At 44.1% G+C, this 9,649-nt stretch overlaps 1 long non-coding RNA gene across 1 annotated transcript; it reads left to right on the plus strand.

Moving 5' to 3' along the window:
* Positions 1 to 412: 412 nt before the first annotated feature.
* On the plus strand, positions 413 to 7,839 carry LOC119007596. The gene is made up of 3 exons (XR_005071166.1): positions 413 to 886; positions 1,306 to 1,403; positions 6,899 to 7,839. It is a non-coding gene; the product is annotated as an uncharacterized LOC119007596 (long non-coding RNA).
* Positions 7,840 to 9,649: the final 1,810 nt, after the last annotated feature.

Here is a 9,649-nt window from a genome sequence, read left to right on the forward strand (position 1 = left end):
ACTCTGCAAAGCTCTAAACTATGTTTGCACAGCGACGAGAAACCTCGAGATAACACACAAGCGGCGCTGATGCATTCATCCCATAGAGATCTGGGCCATGTTTGTAATGTATATGCAGAGAGTATGTGAGTTGTATTTAAGCTTGACAGTATGCGAACATGAATGAATGAATGAATATGCATTATTACACACAACTCCATAGGGGAGCAGTGTGTGTAACGTGGAACTTCTCAGCAGCTGCACAGAGCCGCTGTAAGAAAAAAAAAAAACGTTACATCAGAATTTGCATCAACGCAATCAGGGTCCCCATCATGTTTTATTCCATTTCGTAGCCCTACCAATAGATGCATAGCAACACAATTTAAAGAGCAGCGTGTAACCATGTTGAACAACATTCCACAATTCCATAATTCATGTGTCAACAGGAGCCGAACAGATCAGAGGATTTTGTGAACAAATTATGCGATAAAAAGCTGAGGCAGAGGGCGACAGAAGACAGAGGAGCTGAAGCTGTGAAAGGAAAGTAAAAGTCAACCAAAGCATTTTTTTTTTCCTCAGAGAAATAGTTGGGCATCTCAGTGAATAGACTTTCATGTTTGGAGTGGGATGATTTTGATGCCACAGCCAACGAGCTGGGGGGGACAACAGGTAGCCTGGATTCATTCAGTGGCATCATAATCAGCCAGCCAGAACCTCTGAAACTCACTAATTAACATGTTCTTTTTCTTTTTCTAATCCATGCAAAATCAGACAATAACAACAAACTGTCAGTTTATGTGCCAGTGCCAGGCTATTTTCTTGGCTGTGACCAGTGGCCAGGCAACCATCGGAGACTCCAGCAAGCTACTTGGTAGCCAAGAATCGTCCCACTGTTACCAACCTTTGTGTGAGAACTGTCAATTCTGCATTTTATTGGGAGTTGTGTGCTGGTCCATTTCTTGGTCAGGTCCAATAACTTTCTGGAGTCTCTGCTGGTTGCCTGGCCACTGGCAACTGTTTGTAAGTTAGCCCGCTTCTGATAGTAGCCTCATAATTAGCACGTACATGTGAGTGGTACCAAACTCTGCGACCTGTGAGGGACTGAAACTGGCAAAATCAGAATAGCATGAATTGATATTGCTGTTTGATTTTTCTCATTGTATTTATTCATGTTTATTCATGTTTAGACATTTTTATATTTTCCGCATGTACGTCTCATTCTCTCTTTGCAATTTCCCACACCTATAATTTGTAATGTAAATCTTTGTATGCATTTCTGCTTCATTATGCAAATAAATTAATCCTATGACTCACTCTGATTGACAGCCCCTTGTTTGCGTCATGAAGCAGACGTCAATGATGAAATGTAAAATACAGAATTCATTAAGTGAACAACTGAGCAAATAAGATTCAAGGGGCAATGTGTAAGTATTGGCCACTTTGAATTTAACTTATTATCTCAACAAATCAAGGGCAGCGTATCCCCACAGTAGCTGCTAACTGCTGCTAACTGTTAGATTTGTTAGCTCAGTGAGCCATGCATGTAGCCAGAGAGCCAGGGGACTGCTGATGTTGCACACTGCTGGGAGAAAGTGGCTTTCTGTTGATAATTTTAGTATTATAATGTTTTAACTACGATTCTTACATATTGCAACTTTAAATTGTTGAATAAGTACAAAGGTAGGTACATACAGAGGGAAACTAAAGCTGTAATATTAATTAATGTCACATTTTGCATATAAATGAATGGTATATTAAATAATTTATTGATCCATTTATTTATTTAAGACCTCCTCTATAGCAAACAGCATATTTCCAAGAATTGTCAGTCTTCTGCTTTAAAGTTTTGGAGACACTGCGGGTTTGGTTAGATGTCAATTAACAAACTTCATTCCTCATGCTTCAAATCTCTGTCAACTTTGTCAGCCACGACATCAATCTTTGCTTACACCTAACCAACTTGCTGTGATTGACTAAACTGAAACATGAAAACTGTTTGTTGTTGCAAGTGAGAAACTGCAGGAAAACAAACCAAAAACTTTGTCAGTGACTGTTCTGCAGATGCTTTCCGCACAAACATTAAGTGACTCTTCCAGATTATGTTAATAGTGTTTATCTATTATGTGAATGAAGCAGCTGTTTCCATCAAAAAAAGTATTTGCTGTTGCACATTAGTAATATAGAAAATAGTCATTTCTGGGAGACGGCATTTATACACAGCTACTCAGTGAAGTACGTTTGAACTGTTAGCCAGCTCGCAAATTAGATATGTGACCAACAGCCAAACACCACGCAGTCTGTGTGGAGCTTCGCTGCCTGGGGTCACACACAAATCCTCCAGCCCTGCGTACATACTCATAAACACAAACTCTGCCCGTGTCTGCAGACTGCAAACTAGCTCGATTGTTTGCCAATAAATCAAAGTCTGTCTTTGTCAGCTGGATGGTTAGACACTAAACACACAGCCATGAAAAAAGCAGTTGGCGGCTTCACACACAATTAGGTAGCCTGCGACGGGATCCCTCCGGGTTAAAAGCATCAACTGGCCCGCGTATGGCGCGATTTGGAATTCTCTTTAAACACAAAAAACATCCGCATGAAAAGTGGGAGCTTGTTTGGCCCGTGTGTGTATGTGTGTGTGTTTGTTTGCGTGCGCACGCAATTTGCATGTAAAGCCTTCTTCTGTCTTCAAACGGGGAAGTGCAACTGAGTCGAGTGTACCTAGAGGGAGCAAAAGAGCCGCGGCATACCGGCCCCTTCAAGCCTGCTCTGCATGCTTTATGTGTCCGACGGTAACAATATGTATGCATTTCCACATTCAAAGAGGCCAGTGAATATTTGAATAAATTGCAAACTGACAGACCATGCTTTGGAGAATCAGAATGAATAATGTGCGAGGGATTTCTTCCTTGATATGTTCAGCTCGTTCTATACCATTTTTTTCTGATGAGATGGAGAAGAGAGTAACGCACTGGGGAGGGAGAAGTAAAAAAAAAAAAAAGAAAGAAAGAAAGAATGTGTTTGAATGATGATTTAAAGCCAAAAAGAAGAAATGAACAATATGAAAAGAAAATAGTGTCGCCCTCTTCAAGCCTGACACATGTTTAAGTAAAAACTCACGTCCAATTGCTTCAAAAGCCTTAAATTCTAGGAGAAGTAGAAGTAGCTCTCTGCTGTGTTTGCCAAGATACATATGCGGTGATGCATTAGTATCACAGACAGCTTGTCTGCTTGATAGCGGCAGACATATCAGTGAAACCTTGCCTCCAGCTTAGACGGAGAGTGAGCAGAATCTAACCATCCGATCTGCTGAGCCTCTCCAGGTGAGCTGAGCTCTGGAAACGTGGCTCGCTGCTGTCTGAGTCACCGGCTGCCACGTTAGCAAGGCCTCCGAATCTATCCGACACAGAGCCGCAGCCTGCTGCTTCAAAGGCCTTCTTCAAAATGTTCCCCTCCGCCTCGCCATCTCCAGCGATCTCTCCACCACTTTGTACCTGCAACAGTAGGCTGAAAGCTCTCCCTCTGCCTTGTCAAACGAGGAGAAGGGGCTTTGAGATGCTATCTCGCCGAACGCGCCGCATTTTTCCGAAACAGATGTAATACACAAAGGACGGAATATATAGAACAAGACGAGCGTAAGAGCGTCGCCACTCAGACGAGGGTGAAATTCCGAGCATCAGTATGCATGAGTGCATCCGCACGTGCATGCACTCCCGTCAACACGCACACACACACACCGAGTCTTGCTTTACAGATGATGATTAGGAACAATGACATTTAGTTTGGTAAATGCCACAGCGTAATGGGCAGAGTTAAGAACAGTTAATGATGTCTGGTGTGAGGCTCTGCTGACTTAGTGCGACGACATTAGAAAGACGGAGGGACCTGTTTCCTCTAACAGGCAGCACTGAGGTTCAGGTGCGGCGGAGAGAGGACGGGTCCAGACACTTAAAAACCTCTAATGCTTGCCACCCACTGTTTCCTTTTCGCTTCCATTCCTCTCTTTTATTCCTGGGAGTTTACTATTTGTGGCCTCCCTTTTTTTTTTTTAAAAAAAAAAAAAAAAAAAGCTGACTCCCCACCATCAGCCTCCTCAGTCTCCCATTTCCTCCTGTTCGGACTCGCCTCCCCCCTGTCCAATCATTTCCTCCCCCAGTCGTACTCCAGCATAAATCACCTCTCTGCGATAGTTTTAATGGCTTTTTAATGAGCCTAATGTTTTCTGTTTTAATGAACTTCTTACGTCAGCCTTAATCATTTTAGGGGGATGAAAAATGATTGAGAAATGGCTTGCATTAATTTAATTTACTGTTCAATCTGCACAGCCCTCTTTACAACCCTGGGAAGGCCGGGGCAAGTGGCGGGAAGGGAGGAGGGAGTAGGGAGGAAGGGGGAGGAGGAGTTGAGCGCGGTCCTATCACAGAGCGAGCGAAAGGGGGGGAGAAAAGATTTGAGAGCAAATAAGCAGGAAAATTGAGCAAAATTGGTGCGAAATGCAAAGGAATGAGAGGAAGTGAAGAGAGGAAGGATTGTACAAAAAGAGAACGGGAATGAACAGGGTGGTGCGGCAGTGGTAATTTATGAGGCCACGCTATAGGCTTGTTGTTCAGGCTTATCTCCAATTAGGCTGCATTGTTGAGGCCTGCCAATGCTGGTTTCTACCACTCTCTGAGACCAACAGATTTACATAGCCATTAACACAGCGGGCCCTGAATAAATGAGCACAATATTCAGCATCTGTTGCTTTATGTCTGAGTTTTCTCTCCAGTCTTAGTTGATTCTTGCTCATTCTTGCTCTAACTTTTTTTTTTTTTCTTTTTCTTTTCCTTTTTTAACTCTCTCCATCGGTCTTTCTCCTGAGTGACACTTAGAGTTGTCATTTCGCCAACAACATCAAATTAAGGCGGCCATAAAGCAGCTGGTGAGGCCTCGCAATCTACGGAGTGGAAGACCGTCTCTTCCTGTACGCCGTTTGTACGTCGGTTTTACCCAAGGACACCTCACCTTGCCAGAGCGCCGTGAGAGTCAGCCCTCCGTTTCACTGTGTTGATAGTAAAAGGCTGCGAATATGCCAAGGCTGGCTGCCAACGTTGCTTTGCGCTACCTGAGCTAAGTCGTCCTTTACTCTGTGTGTGTGTGTGTGCGCGAGTGAGCGAGTATATGGCTCGTCTGTCCTCAAGGCCGGAAAGCATTACCATGCACCGCTGATTATATGAAAAATCACAGCTGTGGCTGGTTACTATAAGTGCTGATGTGCTTAATGATCCGCCACTGGATTAGTGCAAGGATGGACAAAGGTTTTGGTAGGGAGAGAAAAATGGTGAAATTAAAACTGAATACAAATATTATTCTATCAAAAACGCTGTCTCCGTCACCTGCGATGTTTTCCCCGTACAACTGTGCACTTTTAGTATTTTCTGAGCGTGTGACAGATGTGCCTGTCCCGCCACAGACGGACACGTCGACCCCGGCTCCGCCCTAACACTGACTGAAAGATGAGATTCAGGGGAAGGGATACAGTCGTGTCCCGCCCATCAGAGTGTAGACTGATACATCTCCCCGTCTGCTTAAGATACTCAACATGCAACATCCTCCACAGTCTGCTGCCTTCACACCATTTCTGCATTAGCATCTACCTGTCTCAGCCCGGCCATCACTCTGCAGTTGTTGTTTTTTTTTTTGTCTTTTTTTTTTCCACTCTGTTAATGTCCAGCCGTCAGTTTCTTCTCCTCCGGCCTTCAATCACTCTTGCTTGTGTTTTGCTTTTTCATGTCCCAATCTCGCAAAAAAACAATTTTAGACCTGTTTGCATTAGGAATCAGGATAAAACTGTGTATTTCTGCCGCACACTCTCATTGTCAGAACAATCTAATACTATTTCAAACAGAGTGGCTTCGGAAAGGACGATTTCTCGTTAGAAAATCTCGATGAAAAAAATACATGGCTCCACACCCACCAGATAACAGTTGTTCCTTCTCGTATTTTCTTCTTCTTCTCTGCTGTTTTTTTTCCCAGCATTGTTTGGAATGATGCGATTCTGAAAGCAAGCGCTATTGTTCGTGATGAATCAGATTTGTTTCAAAGTAGATAAAAAAAGATACTTGTCAAGGTACTTGATGTTCCGCGTGTTGTGGCCTGGAACATATTGAGTGAGCCGCTGTGAATAACATTTTTTGCATCGTTTGAATGTGCAGCAAGGTGTATTTTGAGGGATGTGCGTGTAATTTCTCGAAGTTGTCTTGTCGTGGGATATGATTTCATGAGTTATTTAGTCTACGACAGGTGGCCGATGGCAAAGACAGGCACTCAGCGGCGTCGTTCAGCCACTTGAAAAAAAATGTTATTTAGATGTGTAAGCAGGAGGGTTTAGTCCTAAATTTAACCAAGGGCAATGCGTACAATTTAACACCCTTCTCCACACAATTCAAGAATTCACACCTGCTTATGGCTCACCTAAACTGATTTATCCAGGTCACCAGGCTGCACATAGCCACAGGCAGGGGCGTTAACAGGCTATTAGCTCTGCTAGGCTGCAAGCACTCGAATCACACCTTTGATTTACAGCTCCAAAGGATGGTGCTGTCCCTCGCTCCTCAATCTTAGTTAGGAGTTTATTACATTTTTAATGTGTGCAAGCTGTATGCAAACCGAACGCGTTACATAAAGTCAAGCCCAGAACACAGGATCTATACTTCCATATGAAGTTGGGCAGTTTGAAAGAACGGTACATGATTGTGACTGACTGGTGCAAATTAAGCTCGTTCAGGGAGAACAATGTTGGGCTGTTGGGGCTGTCAGCCCACTACTTTGGCCAAAGCTGAAATAAAGCTTGGATGGATTTAATGACATGCCCATCAGTCCCAGCTAATGCTAAACTAAGACGCTCCATCCATTATCTGTAACAGTTTATCCTTTGCAGGGTCATGGGGGGACTGGAGCTGATCCCAGCTGACATTGGACTAGCGGTCGGCAGTTCATCACCGGGCTGACATAAAGGGACAAACAACCAGTCACACACACATTTACACCTACGGACAATTTAGAGTGACCGATTAACCTTACTTCGATGTTTTTGGACTGCAGGAGGAAGCCGGAGTACTCGGACGAGCAGGCGCGGGGGAGATCATGCAAGCCTCTGCTCAGATGGGCCCTGCCCAAGCCGAACCCACAACCTCTACGCCGTGACGCTAACCACTGCTCCGCCAAAACTGGTCACATGGTTAACATTATACCTAGATACCAGCATGTCGGCATCATCACTGTGTGCATGTTAGCAGAATTAGACTCTTTATTTATGCACTAACTGGAGAATTAACCTAATGCACATGTCCGGATCAAAGCCAACACCTTGGTCAGGGGCTCCGACTATGTGAGCATCGAGAGTACATGCAAACCGCACAGAAAGGCCTGACCCCCACAGGATTTGAGCCCAGAGGCTTCTTGCTGTGAGGTAACAATGCGCCACCATGCTCAACATACCACTCTTACAGCCCTAGAGTGGATAAAGTGGCTCACTCCGAGTCTTGTTTGGACCCCCAACTGGTCAGTGCCAGTCCATCTGACCTTGCATATCCAGCAGCTGTTATGTGAACTGGGTTCAGGAAACCATGTGCCTGCTCAAAAGGGTGATAGATTTGTGCTCTTTTTGGCAACGCTAAGGTTTATAAAAGGGGATTTGGATGCAATCCCTGTTGTTGAAATTGACTGACAGATTAATCTAGCACCAGAAGGTACATAATTGCAACTTCTCTTAATTTTTTATAGCAGCAACTTACCCCAAACTCCCTCAAGTCAAACGTTTGTTGGCAATTTGAATTTCTTAGCTTTGATAAAGAACACCGTGTGTAAAAAAAAATAATAAAAAATGTCCAAAACACTGCTCAGTAGGTGTTTTCCTAATTTTCAGAACAGAACCACATACTCTTTGATCTGAGCGGAGCACTTTCTGTTTACTAATCCTAAAACAACCACTCAAGTGGAATGCATGTCTGTACATTTGTTTTGTACAAGTTGCAAACTTAAACTTTTTACCATATTAAATATAAATAGCACATTTTTGCAGTATTCCATGATCCATCTCAATTCATTTAAATATAGAATGGACCCAACATGCAGTCCCTCTAACAGGCAAACTGATGGACAGCTCTTTTTCCAGAGTTAAGCAAGGTGAGCATCACCTCTGTATCTGTGTCATCCTACAATACAGTATAAACTAGTAAGTCTCACTGTTTGTCTTTTTTTTTTATATACATTTGTTTCTTTTGCTCAAATCTTGCTGATGATAAACTAGTCAAGAATGCCTCGGTGTGTCTCATCCTCTAGTGACATGTAACCATCATGTCCTTAGTTGCATAAAACGTATCCTGCTCGTTAACTTCTTAGTCATTGCTGCCACATTTTTGCGCTCCTCATGTTACATTTTCAAAAATGTTCACATACCCTCATACCCACACACCCATCAGCCAGTCTGCAGACCCTCTCACTGACTCATTATGTAACCATCTCCACGGAGACAGGTAGCTGACATGTCACAGTCAATCTACTCCCCCAAGACTTTAACAAGCTAAAGTGGATGGACAGGCCATTTCACAGGCCAAGCCCTCACCCCTCCACCAACAAGAAACTAGTTCTGGACAAGCCTGTGCTCAAATGCGCGCGCGTGTGTGTGTGTGTGTGTGTGTGTGTGTGTGTGTGTGTGTGTGTGTGTGTGTGTGTGTGTGTGTGTGCGTGTGTGTGTGTATTCATGCTTGCACATACACTGTACGTGCCAACACAGCGAGAGTTCCCCCGCCTCAGGACAATTACATAAGACTGTCAAGACAGGTGATGAGATGGTGGAAAGGCCAGAAAGCAAAGTGTGAGACAGAGTGTGCATGTTTGTGTCTGTCTGTCCATCTGCCTGTCTGGCTACGTGGGTTGGTGGGTTGCTGGAGGGTAATTAAATGTATTTTTGTCAGCTAACCAGCTCTGGCTCCCTTATCAGACATGGGAAACCACAGAAGAAGAAAGGAACCAGATGGGTCATGGCCAACAGGGGTGTTTGTGTGTGTGAATTTATGTGCAGGTGGGTGGGTTAGAGAGAACGAGACAGCTCTAATTCCCAGACACAAACCCTCGGGGGCTCGAGGGTGGAATTGAACATAGTCTGGAAGGGACAGCTTTGACAGCTTCCCTAAATACGCCCAGTAATGTTTTCACTCACACTGGACTGAGGGAGATTTAATCTTAGCCTGGATGCACATTACTGGCGCAAAAAGCCCTCACACAGTCTTTGTGATTATCAAAGCCGAGGATGCCAGGGTGGTCGTTTTTCTCAAGCTGTCCTGGATGGAACACATTTCTGAGGATCACGCGCGCAGAGAATGCAGATTTACTGTTTGAGGAAGGCCGCGTGCTCGACATCTCATGATCAGTTCGGATGCACAATCTTTTGTTTTCCCCACCTTGTTTAGTCAGCACAATTTTATGGCATACCTAAAGCGCTCTGCGGACATGATGCATCACCCTCCTGACGAGCGGCGGGGCTCTGCATTTATTCTCATCTGTGAGTAAACTTCAAGGTTTGTAATTCACCTTCTGTCCTTGCAGTCCTTTGTTCGGAGATTGTATGGCCATTAGGTACTTTGTCAAATAAGTCATGCAGAGCCAAGGAACATATTTTCAGAGAGAC

Source organism: Acanthopagrus latus, chromosome 18 (genome assembly GCF_904848185.1).
Source record: "Acanthopagrus latus isolate v.2019 chromosome 18, fAcaLat1.1, whole genome shotgun sequence".
Classification (NCBI taxonomy): domain Eukaryota; kingdom Metazoa; phylum Chordata; class Actinopteri; order Spariformes; family Sparidae; genus Acanthopagrus; species Acanthopagrus latus.